We start from the raw sequence: 23,521 nt of genomic DNA, 5'->3' as shown, positions 1-23,521 counted from the left end.
TGGTAGGTAATGTGGCCAGGCTTTGAAAGAAGAGTTTAGGGATCTAACATCGAGTCTAGAGGGCATCTGGTGTGGTTTTCTTAGCAGTTACTATGGGATTCAACTAGAGAAATATTTCCTTTATGTTTTCTTTCAATAGGCCTCATCTGTAAAGTTATGTGAGATAACTAATGTGTCTTTACTGAGAAACACTGTAAGACGACATGTTTGATATCTAGTTTTGCAGATAAATAATTCTTAAGCTTCCTATGCTGATTTTATCAGTTATATACTAGAAGTTGTATGAAACACGTAGGTTTTTTAAGAGGGCTGGAATCCTAGGGAAAGTGATTTAGGTATGGAACAATTAAATAGTAAAAGATGAATGCCTGTCTCTCTTTTTCTCTGGCATCTGGGGAAGAAGATTTCATAGTTTTTCATAAAGATAATAATAACAGTTATTTCAGCATGCCAATGTTTATTCTCTCTTTGATTTCCTTCAAAAGATTTCTTTGAGTATATGGAGAAATACTATACTGATTTCCTCTTCTAAATGTTAGGTAGTTAGAATAGGAAACAGAAGTCCAGAATGGTGGTGGCTAAAAGACAAGAAAGGGGAAAGCCCGTGAAAATAGAACAAAGGAAGGTCTGAGGACCGGAGTGAGGACCTCAAGTAGAACAAACAGCACTCCTGGCTAGCCCAATTTACATAGGGCAGGCCCAGGGGGAGGAAAAAACATATAAAAACGTGCCCTCGTGCTTCAAGGATGGATTTGCCCCCGATTTTCTAAATAAAATAGAGCTGTAACACAGAGCTGTAACACTGATTTGTCTAAGAGCTGTAACACAATCTGTCTAGGACCCGAGAGCTGTGACGCGCCAAGGGCTTTAATGTCCGTCACCCCAAATCTTTGTTGTGATGAGACAGAACTGAGGAGTGTACACTCACCTGACATAACTATACACGGAAGTTTTGTTTGGCAACAGAATTATTTCTCGTAACAAAGACTATTTTGTTGTTTTTAATTAAACAGGTTCTTCATTCCTTATGCTTAAAAAGTTATCTATCTAACTCTTCCATAAGTTATTTGCCTGTGATTTTATTACTCATTCTGGACATGATTCTGCATGTTTCCTAAACATTTAATAAAAACAGAAGACATGAAATATTTAGTGCTATTCCTTACCAACGTCTAGTGGATTTTTAATTGATGACTTTATTAATACAGTATCCATGCTGCACCACCTCCGAATGACCGTTACAGTAGAGTTGAGAGTAAAAATGTGAACATGCTGGTTAAGTGTTTGCAATAAGTCATATGTCAGCCCTTTCAACTAGAGTGCTTTTTTCCTAAGTAAACAATATAATTTGTACGGTTTTCCTTCAAGTTTAATATTAACTTGCCTCATATGTTCTGTGTTACTTTGCTGATCTACACACCAGCTTTCGCACTCTGGAGGGGGTACAGAACTTGTTAGTGGAAAATCATATTAAGCCCCAAATTCATACGCTATAAAATAAAAGACAGTTGTCTCTTGTGGAATTTTGGCTGACTGAAATTCTGGACTTTCTTGTTGGCAGCCTTAAAAATACTGGTGTAAATCAGGACCAAATGAATATCAAGATTCCATGTCCTAGTAGTAATCATTGAATTAGCTTCCAAAACAGATTCCTAGGCAAAGAAAGGGAAAATGCTGCATCTTCAGGGATTTGATAATTTAACTGTTCTGTAAAAATATTAAAATGTGCTGTAAGCTACCAGTTGCTTACAAGTGTGCACACTTGGTCCATGATAGATGTCCAGGTGAAAAAGGTTCTCAGAACCTTTACCCTCAGTTTCAGAGCCCCACCCTTACTGTGTTTTCTAGAAGTTATGGTAATGAAAATTATTAATTTAAAAATTATTCCCATCCAAACATGTCTTGTTAGTTTGTTTTGTTTTGACATTTTACACATACCTTAACTTTAAGTAAAAAAAGGCAAGACATAACTAAAAGGATCTAAGATGTTAACCCACTGCAGAGCAATGAAGGATATGAAGTGAACATGTGATGTTATGGATAAGCTCATTGGGTTTGTCTTAGTTGAGCTCAAAGAATAGAGCTATCTGTTTGGCCACAGCTGGAGAGAGTTTGTATGGAAAATCATTCTGTCCAAGAGGAATTCCAGGATCAGGGAAGTTGCAGAAGCTTTATTTATAACCCAAACTGGGCATTACAGTGTGAGTCACTGAAAGCAGCTTCCATCTGTTACAAAGATGGAGGGAGAAAAGAAGGGAAGGAGAGAAAGAACAAAGGACAGAAGAGAAAACAGAGGGTCAAAGCTGAAAAGGGATACTTTAGGGCATGGGTAGAGAAAGGCAAGAATGCAAAAGTTTAAGACTTGTGAAAAGAAGTTTTTACATGTGAAGATTTTGCTGAGTCACTTGCCCTTTGTAAGTTTGTCCTTTTGAGGAATCTCTCTCCTTTTAAAAGAATTTCTTTCCACCTTCTTCTTATTCAAGTCTTTCCCTCCATCATCTGAAAATTTAGGTTTATCAAGTTGTGAACCTAAAGCTAGGCAACAATGAACTAGAATACATTTGACCATAAGCACTTGAATTTGTTGTGGTTTTGGGTCTTTTTTTGGGGGGGGGGAGTGAATTAAAAAAATAGAATGATTGCCTTACCTTATTCCCCACTCTACATAACCTTGGCATTGTAAGAGCCACTATTTTGAGTAGGTAACTTTATCCCATATAATGGAAGCTGGGACAGAATATGGAATTTTAATACCTAGTCTTTTTTCCCAGTAGCTCATTCTTTTTAAAAATGAGTGCTTGCTTGGTAGTTGGGATTTTATATTAAAAAGTTATATATTACTTAACTTTGCAAACCACATATAGACATAATCAATAGTGTCTTCTCAAGCATAATCAATTTTATTTGAATTCTGGTGACATAAATTATTTTAATTCCATATGCATCAAAGAAATTTGTCTATTAGAAACAAAATTATGGAAACCTTAGAAAGAATCAGCCACAAATGGCTTCAGGCTACTTCTTTCTCTTAGACACTTGGCTATTTAATTAATGACAATTTAGCACTTCCTACTATTTTGGTCTATATAATTTTCCTCATTTCACCCAATATATTTGCTAAACCAAAACTGTGAAGTGAGTAGGAGAGAAGGAAAAGCATATCAAATAAGTAACAGATGCACAAGTGCATCTCTTGAATGAGAAAGAATTATTTTGGTTAGAAAACTAAATACATGGATTTGTTTGTTAGATAGCAAACCCTCAGGGCCAAGGCCTGGGCTCCACCTGTATTATGAAATACAGATGTTCTTTGAATGAATGAGCACACATGTGAATGGGCACAGAGTGGGTCATAGTGTGAAGATGCGGCACTTAAGCCTTAATCCCATTAGGTGGGAATTCTAGCATAGTTCTGTGATTTTTAACCAGTCATAGGAGAGAGAGAAAGTCAGTGTAAAGAGCCTATCAAAATATTATAGAATATCTTCAGTTCAGTTCATTTCAGTCGCTCAGTCGTGTCCGACTCTTTGAGAGCCCATGAATCGCAGCATGCCAGGCCTCCCTGTCCATCACCAACTCCCGGAGTTCACTCAGACTCACGTCCATTGAGTCAGTGATGCCACCCAGCCATCTCATCCTCTGTTATCCCCTTCTCCTCCTGCCCCCAATCCCTCCCAGCATCAGAGTCTTTTCCAATGAGTCAACTCTTCGCACGAGGTGGCCAAAGTACTGAAGTTTCAGCTTTAGCATCATTCCTTCCAAAGAAATCCCAGGGCTGATCTCCTTCAGAATGGACTGGTTGGATCTCCTTGCAGTCCAAGGGACTCTCAAGAGTCTTCTCCAACACTGCAGTTCAAAGGCATCAATTCTTTGGCGCTCAGCCATCTTCACAGTCCAACTCTCACATCCATACATGACCACAGGAAAAACAATAGCCTTGACTAGACGGACCTTTGTTGGCAAAGTAATGTCTCTGCTTTTGAATACACTATCAGAGAAGGCAATGGCACCCCACTCCAGTACTTTTGCCTGGAAAATCCCATGGACAAAGGAGCCTGGTAGGCTGCAGTCCATGGGGTCACTAGAGTCTGACACGACTGAGCGACTTCACTTTCACTTTTCACTTTCATGCATTGGAGGAGTAAATGGCAACCCACTCCAGTGTTCTTGCCTGGAGAATCCCGGGTACAGGGGAGCCTGGTGGGCTGCCGTCTCTGGGGTCACACAGAGTCGGACACGACTGAAGCGACTTAGCAGATCTAGGTTGGTCATAACTTTCCTTCCAAGAAGTAAGCGTCTTTTAATTTCATGGCTGCAGTCACCATCTGCAGTGATTTTGGAGGCCCCAAAAATAAAGTCTGACACTGTTTCCACTGTTTCCCCATCTATTTCCCATGAAGTGATGGGACCGGATGCCATGATCTTCATTTTCTGAATGTTGAGCTTTAAGCCAACTTTTTCACTCTCCACTTTCACTTTCATCAAGAGGCTTTTTAGTTCCTCTTCACTTTCTGCCATAAGGGTGATGTCATCTGCATATCTGAGGTTATTGATATTTCTCCCAGCAATCGTGATTCCAGCTTGTGTTTCTTCCAGTCCAGCGTTTCTCATGATGTACTCTGCGTATAAGTTATATAAGCAGGGTGACAATATGCAGCCTTGACGTACTCCTTTTCCTATTTGGAGCCAGTCTGTTGTTCCATGTCCAGTTCTCACTGTTGCTTCCTGACCTGCATACAGATTTCTCAAGAGGCAGGTCAGGTGCTCTGGTATTCCCATCTCTTTCAGAATTTTCCGCAGTTTATTGTGATCCACACAGTCAAAGGCTTTGGCATAGTCAATAAAGCAGAAATAGATGCTCTCTGGAACTCTCTTGCTTTTTCCATGATCCAGCGGATGTTGGCAATTTGATCTCTGGTTCCTCTGCCTTTTCTAAATGCCCAGGTATTTCCATCTTTAATCTAATTTTTTTTCTCTTCCTCCCTTCCTCACAATATCCATACATCGCATATGAGTTTTAGACATAATAGAAACAAGTTATAGATGTCATTTATAAGCATATTGTTTGAGACAGTGACATTACATGACTAAGCACATGGGTTTAATTTAATTTCAGTTTGTGTATTAAACTGTAACTGCCCTATGGCTAGAATACAGTTCCACCAATAAAAGAAGACAATATAGTTAAGTAGATAAGCCTAGAATGCTATCATCAAAATTTATTAAAATACAAAGTAAAAGCAATATAAATAATTTATGAAGGAAATTCTATATATGTATATACTTAGTATGTGTTAAAAAGTGATACTTTAATCAACTACAGGTTATTTAAAGCATACTGAGGAATTGAGGGAGGGAGTAAACATGATATTATTTCTTCTCATACCATAAACAAAATGAATCCTAGCTAGATTAATGAGTAAAAGTTAAAATGAAACCATAAGGACTGGAAGAAAAGCATAGAATAAAGGTGGGAAAGACCCTTTTTTAAATATAAGAGCAAAAGTAATGTGATAACTTCAAACTATGGCAGTAAATAGTACTGCAGCAAGTTATGAGAAGTGACAATTGGGAAATACTTCATAAATTTAGTCAACAAATACTTAGTACCTATTGTGGACAAAGTATGGATCTGCACTCTGGAGATACTAGAGTCAAGAGAATAGATAAAACCAGTGCATTTATAGTACTTCCTTTTTATTGAGCGAGATAAAATAAAATTTCAAGTAATGGTAAGTGTTATTATAAGAATAAAAGATTTTAAAAGCTATAAAGAAAAGCAAAGAAGATGTCAATAATTGACAAGGTTGTGGGGGAATCTTTGAAGCATGTTTTTGATATGGTGCTGTTTGAACTGAATGAATTGAATGAGCCACACAAAGATCTGAAGGGAAAACATTGAAGGTACATGAGTGATCAAGTACAGCGGGCTTGGGATAGGAGCACTTGAAGTGTTTGGAAAACTAAAAAGCCAACGTGGTCCAGAATTAGTGAGAGGAAGGATAGCAGGAAATAAAATTATGGAGGTAACTAGGGTTCAGATTGTAGAAGCCAATGGCACCCCACTCCAGTACTCTTGCCTGGGGAATCCCATGGACAGAGGGGCATGGTGGACTGCAGTCCATGGGGTCACTGGGAGTTGGACAGGACTGAGCGACTTCACTTTCACTTTCACTTTTCACTTTCATGCATTGGAGAAGGAAATGGCAACCCACTCCAGTGTTCTTGCCTGGAGAATCCCAGGGACGGGGGAGCCTGGTGGGCTGCTGTCTATGGGGTCGCACAAAGTCGGACACGACTGAAGTGACTTAGCAGCAGCATCAGCAGCAGCGTTCAGATTATGTAGAGCCTTGTAGGCTATGGTAAAAGATTTCAGGTTTTGTTCTAAGTGTTACAGAAAGCCATTGACGGTTTCTGCCCCAATAAGTGATATTATCAGATTTGAATTTTTAAAGAGTAACTGGCTACTAGACCAAGGCAGAGGTGGGGAGGAAGTTAGTGCAGTAACAGTGCCCTAGTCAATTGACTATTGCAGTAATCTCAGCTGGTGATGATGGTAATTCAGCTGAGCTGTTATGAACGGAGGTGAATGAAGTCAAGATATATATTGGAGGCAGTGCTACTAGTTCTTGATAGTGAATTGGATACAGATATGGAGAAAGCTAGACATGAGTCCAGGATTTAAGAGAGAATTTAGGGCTAGAGAGAAAAATTGCAGTTATCAGATTGGGGATGGTATCTAAAGTCATCTGGATGAGATTATAGAAGAGCAAGCGTAAATAGAAAAAAGATCCCAGAACTACCTTTGGGACGAGGACCAAGAGGTCAAAAAATTGAACTGTGGTGTTGGAGAAGACTCTTGAGAGTCCCTTGGACTGCAAGGAGATCCAACCAGTCCATTCTGAAGGAGATCAGCCCTGGGTGTTCTTTGGAAGGAATGATGCTAAAGCTGAAACTCCAGTACTTTGGCCACCTCATGCGAAGAGTTGACTCATTGGAAAAGACTCTGATGCCGGGAGGGATTGGGGGCAGGAGGAGAAGGGGATAACAGAGGATGAGATGGCTGGATGGCATCACTGACTTGATGGACGTGAGTCTGAGTGTACTCCTGGAGTTGGGGATGGACAGGGAGGCCTGGCGTGCTGCAATTCATGGGGTCACAAAGAGTCAGACATGACTGAGTGACTGAACTGAACTGAACTGAACCCATCAAATAATTCCCAGGATAAAACAACTAGGGAGATAAACTAGAAAATTAGAGAAAATAGTTTGATATTCCAGAATCCAAGTTGGGAAGGTAGTTTAGGTTCTAGTTAGGGCCAGATAGCAACATATGTGTAGATTCTAGTCTTCTCAAATGACCTTATGAAATGAAACAGTTGTTTCAGTGAAAGTTCATGGGCAACATCTTTCACAAAAAGTATAGTCGTTCCTATATTCTAGTATATGAGCAGGCAAATAAAAAGCATCAATTAGTAGCAGTAACAGAGGGGAGCAAAGGAGAGATTTCCTATTTTCTTTGAGCCAGAGAACAAGGAATCACCAGCATATACTCACCTATGCAAGGAAAGATCCATCCGTGAAATAGAAACCTAGCACAGGTTTGAGATTAACTGCCAAAACTGGGAAAGGGGCATAGAGCACCTACTTTGTAGATTAACGTAGAAAGACTAAGGAAAGTTATACTATGCAGGTGTGTCTGGGTCCCCAAAGTTTTCAGAAATGCATGACCAAATTGCCTCCTAAAAGAGCAGAATTCTACACTAAGTCTACCAAAGGTAGAATTCAAATTCATATGGCTAGTAAAGGGAAAGAAATTCTGGACACAAAACAATGGGGACCAGAGAAAGCAGAAGGTCCAAAAATCTCTTATCTATAAGTAATTTGCAGAAATAAGAAGAGGGGTCTTAGAGCTATGAATCTAGGAAGATTATTCTGGCCTGTCACCAGATATGGTAACCTTCTAAAATAAGGAAAATCCATCTCTATAAAGCATGAGTAACAGAAAATAATTCCAGTGTAAGATACATTGTAAGCAAACGGACTAATTCTCTGAATGATAACAATGGACGGTGATGACACACAAGAAAAATTATGGCAAAAAGTCCAAAGAAAATTGTGACTTAATATTTCAAAACTGCTAAAAAAAACTAAGAAAACAATAAAAAACTATATAGGTTCTATAATCAGTCAGAAAACTTCAGAGATGAAAGGACTTGCTATAAGATATTAGAAAAAAGAGCTCAACAGATAATTAAAAATAAAAATCAGAAGGCTAAACTAGAAGGATGGAGAAGGATGTGGCAACCCACTCCAGTATTCTTGCTTGGAGAATCTCATAGACAGAGGAGCCTGGTGGGCTTCAGTCCATAGAGCTGGAGAGAGTTGGACACAATTGAAGTGACTTTGCACAGCACAGCACAAATTAGAAGGAAAAAAGTCAATAGAAATCAATGAAACTATGGTAAGAAGGAATGAAAAGAAAAAACAAAAATCAAGTAGAATTTTTTAAAAATATAAAAAGAATTAGTGATGATAAAATTAGCAGCCTGGGGAAAATGATTCAATTCATGTGTATGTTTCACTCCTTTAGAAGAAAATCAAAGACATGAAGAAGAAAAATCATAATTCAATAATGCTTTCCAGACACAAAACAAAATTTGAATTTACATGTTGAAAAGATATACCAGAGAAAATCCAATCAGTGTTAATAATATATCCTTTGGGCTCCTAGATAAAAAAGCCAAGTCATTTACAATGTAAAGAATGTAAGATTGATTTACTTTGCAATAATAGTATTTGAAGCCAGAAGAATGTGGGGTTGCATATTTAAGATACTTAAAGAAAATGTAAGCCAAAATTTTATATCTAGCTAAACTTACTCTTGGAGAAGGCAATGGCACCCCACTCCGGTACTTTTGCCTGGAAAATCCCATGGATAGAGGAGCCTGGTAGGCTGCAGTCCATAGGGTCGCTAAGAGTCGAATACGACTGAGCGACTTCACTTTTACTTTTCACTTTCATGCATTGGAGAAGGAAATGGCAACCCACTCCCGTGTTCTTGCCTGGAGAATCCCAGGGATGGGGAAACCTGGTGGGCTGCCGTCTATGGGGTCGCACAGAGTCAGACACGACTAAAGCAACTTAGCAGCAGCAGCAAACTTACCTCTAAATGTATATATCATCAATGAGGCTATAAATATGCAGGACCTCAAGAAATAGTTCTAAAGAATCAACTAGGAAATGAGTTCAGGGAAAGGTTCACCATAAGGATATTAAATATATTTAAATGTAAAGCTGATAGTGGATATTGAGGTTGTAGCATAGTATATGCTTAATATATGCCCTGACAATGTAAATAAATTACAACTTCAAAAATGAGGGAAGAAAGGAAGAATACATGGAAATAGAATGCTAATTAATTGCCTTATAGATACAAACTGTGAGCAAAGGGTATTGGAATTAGAAGAAACTAAAGGTAAACCAGACATTACAAAAAGAAGCCCACAGAGCTTATGAATTAATAAATCTGGTTCTTTAAAAATCAACTAAATTAAATCAGTTAAATGTGAGAAAATTAGAAAATAGCATATAAGAAAATAATATACAAAAGAAATAGAAAAGGGAGTAATGGATAACTGCCATAAGAAAAAAGTTAAATTGAAAGAGACTTTTCTGCCCAACGCTATACAAATTCATTTGAAATGCTAAAAGAAATAGTTTTCTATGAAAATACAAATTACAAAAATTGATCCCAGTAAAAATCTTAACAGAATGAATTTAAAAGATGAAATAAAGATATAAATAATCTTCCCCACAGATATTTTGATAGTGAAATTTTACCAAACCTATAAATATTAGATCATCCAAATGCTATTTAAACTTTCCAAAGCATGAAAAAGTAAGAAAAATAATGAATTAAATAGAGAATTAATATCAAAATCTTAAAAATAAAACACAAGAAAAATACAATCTATTCTCATTTATATAAGTATGCAAAATTCTTAAATATTAACAAAAAGAATTAACAGTACATTAAAAAATTGTACTCTACATGAGAAACATTTTAGAAATACAGAGATAATTATTAAGACATCCAATATAATTCATCATATTAATATGGAGAAAAAATAATATGAACATTTTCTTAAATGGAAAAAGGTACATAATACAACATCTGTTTTGAATAGCACTTGGTAGTCATGAATGGACACTTACGTATAATGGATACTTCCTTAAAAAGACAAAATCATGTCTAATCCAAAAGCCAGTATGATCCCCAACAAAAATACTATAGACTGTTGGTTGCAGAAGCCAGGAGCAATATGCCTACTATCTCCACCAAAATCTTATATTGTAGAAATTTGTCTATAGAATTAAACAAGAAAGTAATTAGAAATAAGAATTTGAAAGAACAAGGTAAAACTATTTCTATTTGAGGACTACATTATGTATTTCTAGAAAAGTCAAACTAATTGATTCAAAATTATTATAAACAAAGAATTCAGTAAAGTTACAAGATATAACATTAATATATAAATATCAAAAATCAGTACCCTTCACATCCATGAATAATAACTAGTTAAAACATAAATGGAAGAGAATACTCCATTTACAACAGAAAAAAAAAAATTAAGTAAAACCTTAACAAAAATATACCTAACATTCATATGTGTAAAGTTGTATGAAAGACACAGAAGAGACATAAATATTTTTAATAGATTCAATGCTTAGAAATATCTCATTTTTTTGTGAATAAATTTATAAATTTAACCTGACTCCAAACATGTATCACTTTTTTCTGGAGTCAAATAACTTGAAAACATAATTTATTTGGAATAATAAACAAGCAAGAATAACTAAAAAACACTGGAAAACATGAACTGTGTCTATGTTTGTGTGTGTGTATGTGTATCCAAGTGTCCACAGAAGCATTAACCCTACCAGATATAAAAATACATCATAAAGTTCTCTATAATAAACTGATATTGGTGCATGACTAGATAGACTAATAGAACAGAATAGGAAACCAAAAAACGAACCCAGGTGCATGTGACGGCTTCCTGTAGTGATGAATTAACTTGTTATATACCAGTTCTCTTGCTGAGAATAAGCAAAAAACTGAATAAGAATAAAAGGATAAGGAGAAAAAGAAACAATTTTGTGTATATGTGTGTAAGAGGCAACCAAGCCAGTAAATACTAGAGAAACCATGTTCCTGGGGAGAACAGAAAAACAGAAACACAGATGCATACTGACGTACTGTGCCTTAAACCCTCTTGAGGCTGAGTGGAAAATGTCAACTCCAAGGTTGAGAAGCTAAAAGCAGCCACTGGAAGTTTTATGGAGACAAATATTAAAGTCCTGCTAAGGAGTGGGAGCTCTGATAAATACACCAGTAAATAAACTGGAACTTCCAGAAAGCTGCCTCAGGAGTAAGGGAAAATCAAAAAATGCAAGCCCTCACAAACTCTGTAGCCAAATTTTGAATAAAATCAATTCTATATTTCTGCATGATATGTGATATGTCTCTACTCTGAAGTGAAAGTGTTGGTCACTCAGTCTTGTCTGACTCTTTACAGCCCCATGGACTGTAGCACACCAGCTCCTCTATGCACGGGATTCTCCAGGCAAGAATACTGGAGCCATTCCTTTCTCCAGGGGATCTTCTTGACACAGGGATCAAACCTGGCTCTCCTGCACTGTAGGCAGATTCTTGAATACTGAGCCACCTGGGAAGCCCTATCTGTACTCTAACTGGTTGCCAAAACTAATATTTAGTCTCCTATAGAGAATAAAATTATTCAGAATCCTTGTGATTATTCATAATAGCCAGGATTAAATCCACAATGGCTAGGTGTACTGAAGAAAAGGCTTATGTAATCAAAATTAAAGAAAACAATTATAGTAGAAACAGACATACAGGAGATCCATATATTGACATTATCCCACATAGACTTTAATTGTTCAAAGGAGGAGCCAAGATGGTGGGATGGGAAGATAAGGAATTCATCCCTCCTCACAAGTTCATCAAGAAGACATCAACAAATGGAAGTTCTCACAGAGCATCCACTGGCCAATAGAGGAAGACCTTGGACACCTAAAAGTATAAGAAACCACCCCCTACCTGTGCAACCAGTTAGGATGAAAGAAAGAAAAAGAAAAGAGGAAATGGGAGGGACCAGCACCTCTGATGGGGGACTAAAGGTGAAGAGAGGTTCCTGCACTCAGAAAAGCCCATTCCTGGCGGGGAAGTCAGCTAGGGGCATAAGGGGACCTTCGGCGGATCACAGGGAAACGCAGCAACCTGTCTGTGGGGGTCAGAACCAAGGAAGAACTGTGCACACAGTATGTACTGCTGCCCTGTACACCCCAGCCTGAGCTGTGTGTCTCCTGCTGCAGACAGGGGCCGGATGCTGGAAAGTGGGGTTTGGAGACTGGATGCAGGGAGAAGAACATTGTTGGCTGCAAAGAGAAAGCCAGAAGGGAGAGAGATTAGGAACTTCACAACCAGGAAAATTTCAGAGGAAGTCCAAAGCACTATAGATGCAAGGTGCCACCACTGAGTGGCACACAAGGGGCAGGGACACCATTGCCACCCCCTTCCCCACCTGCAGGCCCTCCTTCCCACCTCCTGGCCCCTGCCTTGGGAGAAGTACCCATCTGAGCAGACTCACCCATTCCTCAAGCCAAGGCTTCCTCTGCCTGCACAGGCTCCAGGGTCCTGAATGCTGCTACCACCAAAACCAGTTTTGACCCCACTGTGCCTGTGCAAATTGCCCACACCAAAGCCCCCTATGGAATCAGCCCTGGGAACCCCAGCCCAAAACAGGAAGCCACTGATGCTGGCAGGGGCTGAGAGCTAAAGTGTAGAGTTAGAAGAGCAGATCTGGGGAGAGGACCACTGTTGGCTGTACAGAGACAACTGAGGGGACATCAGAGAGGGGCCCTGAGGGTGGAAGTTTTCCTAGAGGAAGTGTTGTCTGCCCTGGAAATTAGGTGCCATTGTTGAGAGGTGCACAAAGGGTGGGGCCACCATTGCAACTCCCTTCCCCACCTGCCAATCCCTACCTCCATAGACAGTGGAGGGACTCCAACCAGAGTGAGGATGTCCTAGTCCATTACAACTTCCTGCTTGTCTCTGCTGCACAGGGTCTCTACACACATCCCAGATGTGGCTGGTTTATCTCTCCCCAGCCTAAGTGCCCTAATCAGTCAGAGTGCCCCATTCAGCTTTTGCCTCTACCCCATCTCACTTGGGCAGGGAATAAATGCCTGAGTGTGTCCCACATGCATATGTGGGGCTAAAACTAAAGCTGAGCACCAGGGGCTGTGTGACTAAGGAAGAAAAACAGAAATTTCTAGCTGCACAAGCCCCAGATTGAATCCCTATGAACTGCTTGAAAAACCCTGAGTCTACAGAATATCTGAATGGATGAGTGCTACCAAAGCTGAGACTGGCCTAACTTTAACAGTATTTAGGGGCACATACCTACAAGGGTTGGGCCATGTCAGAGTGTAAGCTGCCTCTGCAGTGCCTAGAGCAGCTCCAAAGACCGACCTAGAGGAACTGAGCACCTCCTGGGGATGCAGGGGTTAGCTGTGGCTCACTGAGGTGTGGGGAACATTGACAGAAGCAACCCTAGGGAAACATTGACAGCAACAGCCTTAGGAAAATGTTACTATTACTATTATTTTGTTTGTTGATTTTGTTTTGTTCTGCTGTTGGTTTTGATTTTTTCTATTATTTTTTCTTTACTTTTTAAAAAGATTTATTATATTCTCAATTTTTCTATTTTTACTTTACTTTTTTGTTTTATGTTTTTCCTTGTTTTTGTTTCTCTGCTTTGTTTTGTTTGTTAATCATTTTTGCATGTTTTCTTTGCTTTTTGTTTTTAGTTTCTTTTCTGGTTTTTGTTTTCATTAGCTTTGCTTTTATTCTTTGTTTTTGTTTTAGGGTTCTTTGGTTGTTCTGTAGGTTTTTTTTGTTTTCTTTGTTTTAGTTTTAGTTTTATCATTTGTCTTAGGTTTTCTTTATTTTCTTTTTCCTTTTTCCTTTTTTTTTTTTTTTTTTTTTTGCAATGTTGGGTAGCTTGCAGAGGCTTGGTTACCTAGCCAGAGGTCAGGCCTGAGACTCGGGAGTAAGAGCCACAACTGAACAGCCAAAGAATTCCCAGCCCCAGGGAATATTAATCAGTGTGAGCTCGCTTGGAGGTCTCCATATGAACACCCAGGCTTGGCTCTACTTAAATATCTGCAGGCAACGGTACTGGATGCTGCAACCAAACAACTAGCAAGACAGGAACATAGCCCAAAACCATCAGCAGAAAATCTGCCTAAAGTCATGCTAAGCTCATAGACATCCAAAAACACACCACTTAAGTTAGCCCTGCCCATCAGAGAGAAAAGACTCAGCTCTATCCACCAAACTGCAGGCACCAGTCACTCCCAGTAGGAAGCCTATACAAGTCCCTGGACCACAAGACCAAATAAATGAAGAGGAAATAAGCAACCTATTTGAAAAATAATTCAGAGTAATAACAGTAAAAATGATTCATCCAAGATCTTGGAAATAAAATGGAGGCATGGATCAAGAAGATACAAAAAATATTTAACAAGAAGTAGAGAATAGATTGGAGAAGGCAATGGCATCCCACTCCAGTACTCTTGCCTGGAAAATCCCATGGATGGAGGAGTCTGGTAGGCTGCAGTCCATGGGGTCGCTGAGCAACTTCACTTTCACTTTTCACTTTCATACATTGGAGAAGGAAATGGCAACCCACTCCAGTATTCTTGCCTGGAGAATCCCAGGGACGGAGGGGCCTGTTGGGTTACCGTCTATGGGGTCACATAGAGTCGGACACGACTGAAGCGACTTAGCAGCAGTAGCAAAGAACAGATTATCAGTGATGAACAACACAATAACTGAGAAGAAAAATATACTAGAAGAAATCAACATCAGCATAACTGAGACAGAAGAATGGATAAGTGAACTGGAATATAGAATGGTGAAAATAACTTCGATCGAGCAGAATAAAGAATGAAAAGAAATGAGGACAGTCTCAGAGACATCTAGGACATTATACAAACCAGCATTTGAATTACAGGGGCTCAAGAAGAGAAAGTGTCTGAGAATACATTTGAAAAGATTATAATAAAACAGTTCCCTAACATGGGAAAGGAAATATTCACCCATATCCAGGAAGTGCAGAGAGTTCCATCTATGATAAACCCAAGGAGAAAAACATGGAGACACATATTAATGAAACTAATAAAAAAATAAATGCAAAGAAAAATCTTAAAAAGCAGCTAGGGAAAAGCAAAAGTTAACATCCAAAGGACTTATCATAAGGTTATCAAATGATTTATCAGCAGAAACTCTGCAAGCCAGAAGGGAGTGGCAAGATATATCTAAAGTGATGAAAGGAGGAAACCTACAACCAAGATTACCCTACCCAGCAAGGATCTCATTCAGATTCAACAGAGAAATCAAAGCCTTTATAGACAAGCAAAAACTAAGAGTTCAGCACCACCAAATCAGATTTACAACATAAGCTAAAGAAACTTCTCTAGGCAGAAAACACAAGAGAAAAAAAAGGCCCAAAAAGATAAATCCAAAACAATTAAGAAAATGGTAATAGGAACATTCATATCAATAATTATCTGAAATGTAAATGGAATAAATGCTCTGACCAAATGACACAGATTGCCTGAAGGGTTACAAAAATAAGACCCATATCTATGCTGTCTACAAGGGACACAATTCTGACCTTAGGGCACATACAAACTGAAAGTGAGGAGATGAAAAAAGATATTCCATACAAACAGAAATCAAAAGAAAACTAGAGTAACAATACTCATATCAGACAAAAATGGATTTTAAAATAAAGACTATCACAAGAGAAAAGGAAGGATACTACAATAATCAAGGGATTAACCCACAAAGAAGATATAACAAACATAAATATATATGCACCCAACAAAGGAGCACCTCAATATATAAAGCAAATGCCAACAGCCACAAAAGGGGAAATCAATAGTAACACAAAAATAGTGGAGGACTTGAGCACTCCACTTACATCAATGAACAAATCATCCTGATAGAAACTTAATAAGGAAAGCTAAGCTAAGCTAAGCTAAGTCACTTCAGTCATGTCCAACTCTGTGCGACCCCATAGACGCAGCCCACCAGGCTTCCCCATCCCTGGGACTCTCCAGGCAAGAATACTGGAGTGGGTTGCCATTTCCTTCTCCAATGCATGAAAGTGAAAAGTGAAAATGAAGTCGCTCAGTCATGTCCGACCCTCAGCGACTGCATGGACTGCAGCCCTCCAGGCTCCTCCATCCATGGGATTTTCCAGGCAAGAGTACTGGAGTGGGTTGCCATTGCCTTCAACAGAACTCTTAAATAACACATTAGACCAGCTCAACTTAACTGATAAATATAGGGCATTCCATCTGAAAGCAGCAGAATACAATTTCTTCTCAATTCACATGCAACATTCTCCAGGATAGATCAAATTGTGAGTCACACATCAAGCCTCGGAAAATTTAAGAAACTTGAACTCATATCAAGCATCTTTCAGACCACAACACTATGAGATTAGAGACCAGCTACATAGAAAAAGGAAAACACACACACACACACACAAATAAATGAATGCTAAACTAATTAAGCTAAATTTAGTAGCTAAATATGCTACTAAATAACCAATGGATCATTGAAGAAATCAAAGAGGAAATTAAAAAAAAAATTTAGAAACAAATGGCAACAAAAACATGATAACCTGAAACCTATGGGATGCAGCAAAAGCAGTTCTAAAAGGAAAGTTTATACAATCCCACTTCAGAAACAAGAAAAATCTCAAATAAAAAATGTATACTTACACCTAAAGCAACTAGAGAAAGAAGAATAAACGAAACCCAAAGTTGGTAGAAAGAGAAAAACCAATAAATATCAGAACAGAAATAAATGATGTAGAAATAAAATTATAGCAAAGATCAATGAAACTAAAAGTTGGCTCTTTGGGAAGATAAATAAAACTGATAAAACTTTAGCCAGACTCATCAAGAAAAAAGGGAAAGGACTGAAATCAGTGAAATTATAAATTAAAAAGGAGGTTACAACTGACATAGCAGAAATACAAAGGATCATAAGAGGCTACTATAAGCAACTGTATACTAATAAAATGGACTACCTGGAAGAAATGGAGAAATGCTTAGAAATGTACAGACTTCCAAGACTGAAGCAAGGAGAAATAGAAAATATGAACAGACCAATCACAAGTAATTGAAACGGTAGTTAAGAATCTTCCAACAAAAAAAAGTCTAGATCAGATGGCTTCCCAGGCAAATTCTATCAAACATTTAAAGAATAGTTAGCACCTACCCTTCTCAAACTTTTCCAAAAAATTACAGAGACAGGACCACTTACAAGCTCATGCTAGAAAGCCACCATCACCTGGACACCAAAACCAGAAAAAGATATCATACATTGAATAATAAAACCCACATGATCATCTCAATAAATGCAGAAAAACCTTCTGACAAAATTCAACACCATTTTTTGATAAAATCTCTCCAGAAAGTGGCCATAGAAGTCACCTACATCAACATAATAAAGGCCATATATGACAAACACACAGCAAAGATTATTCTCAATGGTGAAAAACTGAAAGCCTTTCCTCTAAGATTAGGAACAAGACAAGGATGCCCATTATTGGCACTATTATCCAACATAGTTTTGGAAGGCCTAACCACACCAGTAAATAAAAGAAAAAGAAGTAAAAGGGATTCAAATTGGAAAAGAAGAATTATAACTGTCTCTTTTGCAGATGACATGATATTATACATAGAAAATCCGAAATATGCCATCATAAAACTACTAGAGCTTATAATAAATTTGGTAAAGTTACAGGATACAAATCAAAACACATATATCTTTTGCATCATTATACACTAATAGCAAAGGATCAGAAAGAGAAATTAAGGAAACAATCCCATTTACCAATGCAGCACACATAATGAAATACCTAGGAATAAACCTTCCTAGTACCAATTGTGGATGTGACTGGTGATGGAAGCAAGGTTTGATGCTATAAAGAGCAATATTGCATAGGAACCTGGAATGTTAGGTCCATGCATCAAGGCAAATTGGAAGCAGTCAATCAAAGGATGGCAAGAGTGAATGTCGACATTTTAGGAACCAGTGAACTAAAATGGACTGGACTGGGTGAATTTAACTCAGAATACCATCATATCTACTACTGGGGTCAAGAATCCCTTAGAAGAAAAGGAGTAGCCATCATAGTCAACAAAAAAGTCTGAAATGCAGTATTGGGATGCAATATCAAAAATGACAGAATGATCTCTGTTCGCTTCCAAGGCAAACCATTCAATATCACAGTAATCCAAGTTTATGCCCCAACCAGTAATGCTAAAGAAACTGACATTGAATGGTTCTATGAAGACCTACAAGACCTTTTAGAACTAACACCCAAAAAAGGTATCCTTTTCATTTTGGGTATGCAAAAGTAGGAAGTCAAGAAACACCTGGGGTAACAGGTAAATTTGGCCTTGGTTTACAGAATGAAGCAGGGCAAACACTAATAGAGTTTTGCCTAGAGACTGCACTGGTCATAGCAAACACCTTCTTCCACCAACACAAGAGAATACTCGACACATGGACATCACCAGATGGTCAACACTGAAATCAGATTAATTATATTCTTTGCAGCCAAAGATGGAGAAGCTCTATACAATCAGCAAAAACAAGACTGGGAGCTGACTGTGGCTCAGATCATGAACTCCTTAATACCAAATTCAAACTTAAATTGAAGAGAGTAGGGAAAACCACTAGACCATTCATGTATGACCTAAATCAAATCCCCTACGATTATACAGTGAAAGTGGGAAATAGATTTAAGGGACTAGATCTGATAGAGTGCCTGATGAACTATGGACAGAGGTTCAACACTATCCCCAAAAAAAAGAAATGCAAAAAAGCAAAATGGCTGTCTGAGGAAGCCTTACAAATAGCTGTGAAAAGGAGAGAAGTGAAAAACAAAGGAGAAAAGGACTATACAGCCATTTGAATGTGGAGTTCCAAAGAATAGCAAGGAGAGATAAGAACGCCTTCCTCAATGATCAGTGCAAAGAAATAGAAGAAAACAATAGAATGGGAAAGACTAGAGATCTCTTCAAGAAAATTAAACATACCAAGGGATCATTTCATGCCAAGACGGGTCAATAAAGGACGGAAATGGTATGTACCTAACAGAAGCAGAAGATATTAAGAAGAGGTGGCAAGAATACACAGAATAACAATACAAAAAAGATCGTCACTACCCAGATGATCATGATGGTGTGTCACTCACCTAGAGCCAGACATCCTGGAATGTGAAGTAAAGTGGGACTTAAGAAGCATCACTACAAACAAAGCTAGTGGAGGTGATGGAATTTCAGTTTAGCTATTTCAAATCCTGAAAGATGATGCTGTGAAAGTGCTGCACTCAGTATGCCAGCAAATTTGGAAAACTCGGCAGTGGTCACAGGACTGGAAAAGGTCAATTTTCTTTCCAATCCCAAAGAAAGGCAATGCCAAAGATTGTTCAAACTACTGCACAATCGCACTCATCTCACATGTTACTAAAGTAAAACTCAAAATTCTCCAAGCCAGGTTTCAACAATACGTGAACCATGAACTTTCAAGTGTTCAGGCTGGTTTTAGAAAAGGCAGAGGAACCAGAGATCAAATTGCCAACATCTGCTGGATCATCGAAAAAGCAAGAGAGTTCCAGAAAAACATCTATTTCTGCTTTATTGACTATACCATAAGCCTTTGACTGTGTGGATCACAATAAACTATAGGAAACTGAAAGAGATAGGAATACCAAACCACCTGACCTGCCTCTTAAGAAATCTGTATGCAGGTCAGAAAGCAACAGTTAGAACTGGGCATGGAACAACAGACTGGTTCCAAATCAGGAAAGGAGTACGTCAAGGCTGTATATTGTCACCCTACTTATTTAACTTGTATTCCGAGTACAACATGAGAAATGCTGGGCAGGATGAAGCACAAGCTGGAACCAAAATTGCTGGGAGAAATATCAATAACCTCAGATATGCAGATGACACCACCTTTATGGAAGAAAGTGAAGAACTAAAGAGTCTCTTGATGAAAGTGAAAGAGGAGAGTGAAAAAGTTGGCTTAAAGCTCAACATTCAGAAAACGAAGATCATGGCACCCAGTCCCATCACTTCATGGCAAATAGATGGGGAAACAGTGGCAGACTTTATTTTGGGGGGCTCCAAAATCACTGCAGTTGGTGACTGCAGCCATGAAATTAAAAGACGCTTACTCCTTGGAAGGAAAGTTAAGACCAACCTAGACAGCATATTAAAAATCAGAGACATTACTTTACCAACAAAGGTCCATCTAGTCAAGGCTATGATTTTTCCAGTAGTCATGTATGGATGTGAGAGTTGGACTATAAAGAAATTTGAGCACTGAAGAACTAATGCTTTTGAACTGTGGTGTTGGAGAAGACTCTTGAGAGTCCCTTGGACTGCAAGGAGATCCAACCAGTCCATCCTAAAGGAGATCAGTGTTGGAAGGACTGATGTTGGATCTGAAACTCCAATACTTTGGCCCCCTGATGGGAATAACTGACTCACTTGAAAAGACCCTGATGCTGGGAAAGATTGAAGGTGGGAGGAGAAGGGGACAACAGAGGATTAGATGGTGTGATGACATCACTGACTCAATGGGCATGAGTTTTGGTAAACTCCAGGAGTTGGTGATTGACAGGGAAGTCTGGCGTGCTGCAGTCTGTTGGGTCGCAAAAAGTCAAACATGACTGAGTGACTTAATGGAACTGAACTGAACAACTGAACTGAACTGAACTGAACTGTAACCTTCCTAAGGAGGCAAAAGACTTGTACTCAGAAAACTAAGATATTGATGAAAGAACTCAAAGATAACACAAACAATGGAGAGATATATATCATGTTCTTGAATTAAAAGAATCAATATTGTGAAAATTATAATACTACCCAAAGCCATCTACAGATTCAATGCAATTCTTATCAGATTAATAAGAATGTTTTTCACAGAACTATAGCAAAAGTTACAATTTGTATAGAAATACAAAAGGCCCCCAAAGCCAAATCAATGTTTAGAAATAAAAATGCAGTCAGAGGAATCAGGTTCCCTGGCTTCTGACTGTATTACAAAGCTACAGTAATCAAGACAATATGGTACTTGCACAAAAGCAGAAAAACAATTCAATGGAATGGGATAGAAATTGCAGAGATACACACATATACCCATGGTCACCTAATCTATGACAAAGGGACGAGAATATACAATGGAAAAAGACAATCTCTTCAGTAAGTCGTGCTGGGAAAACTGGACAATTACATGTAAAAGAATGAAATCAGAACACTCTCTAACATCATGCACAAAAATAAACTCAAAATATATTAGAGACCTAAATAAAACTCTTAGAAGAAAACAAGCAGAACACTCTTTGACATAAATCACAAAAAGATCTTTCTTGACTCACAGTTTAGTGTAATGGAAGTAAACAGACAAATAAACAAACAGGACCTAAGTAAACTTAAAATCCTTTGTATAGCAAAGGAAACCATAAACAAGACAAAAAGACAACCTTCAGTTTGGGAGAATATATTTGCAAACAAAACAGCTGACAAGGGATTAATCACCAAAGTATACAAACAGCTCATGCATCTCAGTATCAGAACAACAACAATAATTCAGTCAAAAAATGGGCAAGAGACCTAAATAGATATTTCTCCAATGATGACATACAGATGACCAACAAACATATCAGAAGGTGCTCAACATCATTATTAGATAAATGTGAATCAAAGTTACAATGAGGTATCACCTCACACTGGTCGAATGGCCATCATCAAAAAATCTACAAACAATAAATGCTCTTATACTGTTGATGGAAGTGTTAACTGACACAGCCACTATGGAGCACAGTATGGAGTTTCCTTAAAACACTAAAATTAGAACTACCATATTACCCAGCAATCCCACTTCTGGGCATATACTCTAAGAAATCTATAATTCAAAAAGTCACATGCACCCCAATGTTCATTGTGGCACCATTTACATAGCCAGTAATCAACCTAAATGTCCATCAACAGAAGAGTGGCTAAAGAAGATGTGGTACATATATACAGTGGATTTCTACTTAGACATAAAAAACAACAATGTTTTACAATTTACAGAGATATGAGTGGACCTAGAGGTGATCACACAGATGAAATAAGTCAGAAAGAGAGAAAAAATATCATATAATATCGCTTAAATGCAGAATATAGAAAAATGATACAGATGAGCTAATTCGTGAAGCCAAAATAGAGATACGGACATAGAGAATGGATGTTGGCTATTGGGGTCAAGAAGAGTGGGGTCAGTTGAGAGATTGGGATTGATATATATACACCACTGTGTATAAACTAGATAACTAATGAGAACCTGCATTATAGCACAGGGAACTCTTCTCAATGCTCTGTGATGACCTAAATGGGAAGGAAATCCAAAAAAGAAGGGATGTGTGTGTGTGTGTATCAGATTCACCTTCATATACAGAAGAAACTAGCACAATATTTTAAAGCAAATATAATCCAATAAAAATTAATTTAAAAATAACATAAATTACATGCCATGTGGAGAACTTCAGGTGAAAACTGAATTATAACAACTATAAACTAAACTATAATAAAACTATAAAAAGCCATCTTTAAACTATTAAAAAAGGAAAAGAAAATTCTAAACTACCATGTGTAACTGCCACTTCACACTCTCTAGGATGGCTATAATAAAAATATATGTATAGATAATAGCAAGAGTTGGTGAGGATGTAGAGAAGTTGTAATTCTCATATATTGCTAATGGGGATGTTAAATAAATAGGGTGATCTCTATGAAAAACAGTATAGGAGTTCCTCAAAAAATTAAACATACCTAGTTTTCATAATTAACTGCCAAACCCACTCCTTGGTATATACCCAAGAGAAATGAAATAATGTTCATACAAAGATTTGCCCATGAATATTCACAGAAATTTTACTCATAATAGCTAAAAGTGGAAATAACCCAAATGTTAACTGATAAATAAACTGATAACTAAATAAATCAAATGTATATCTATATAATGTATATTATTTAGCCATTAAAAGGAATTATGTGCTGACACATGCTACAGCACAGATGAATTTGAAAGCCCTATGGGAAATGAAAAGATTCAGTCACAAAATAAGACTTATTATGTGATTCTGTTTATATGTAATGTCCATAATAGGAAAATATAGTGAGACAGCAGATTAGCAGAGCCTAGGGCTAGGATTGTTGGGAGAAGATGAGGAGTCACTGCTAATTGATACGGAGTTTCTTTTTTGGAATCATGAAAATGATCTAAATTTTATTATGATGATGGCTGTACGACTTTGTGAATACATAGAAACTACTGAATTAGGCATTTTAA

Source organism: Bos mutus, chromosome 17 (genome assembly GCF_027580195.1).
Source record: "Bos mutus isolate GX-2022 chromosome 17, NWIPB_WYAK_1.1, whole genome shotgun sequence".
NCBI classification, from domain to species: domain Eukaryota; kingdom Metazoa; phylum Chordata; class Mammalia; order Artiodactyla; family Bovidae; genus Bos; species Bos mutus.
This window is presented reverse-complemented; position numbering follows the sequence as displayed.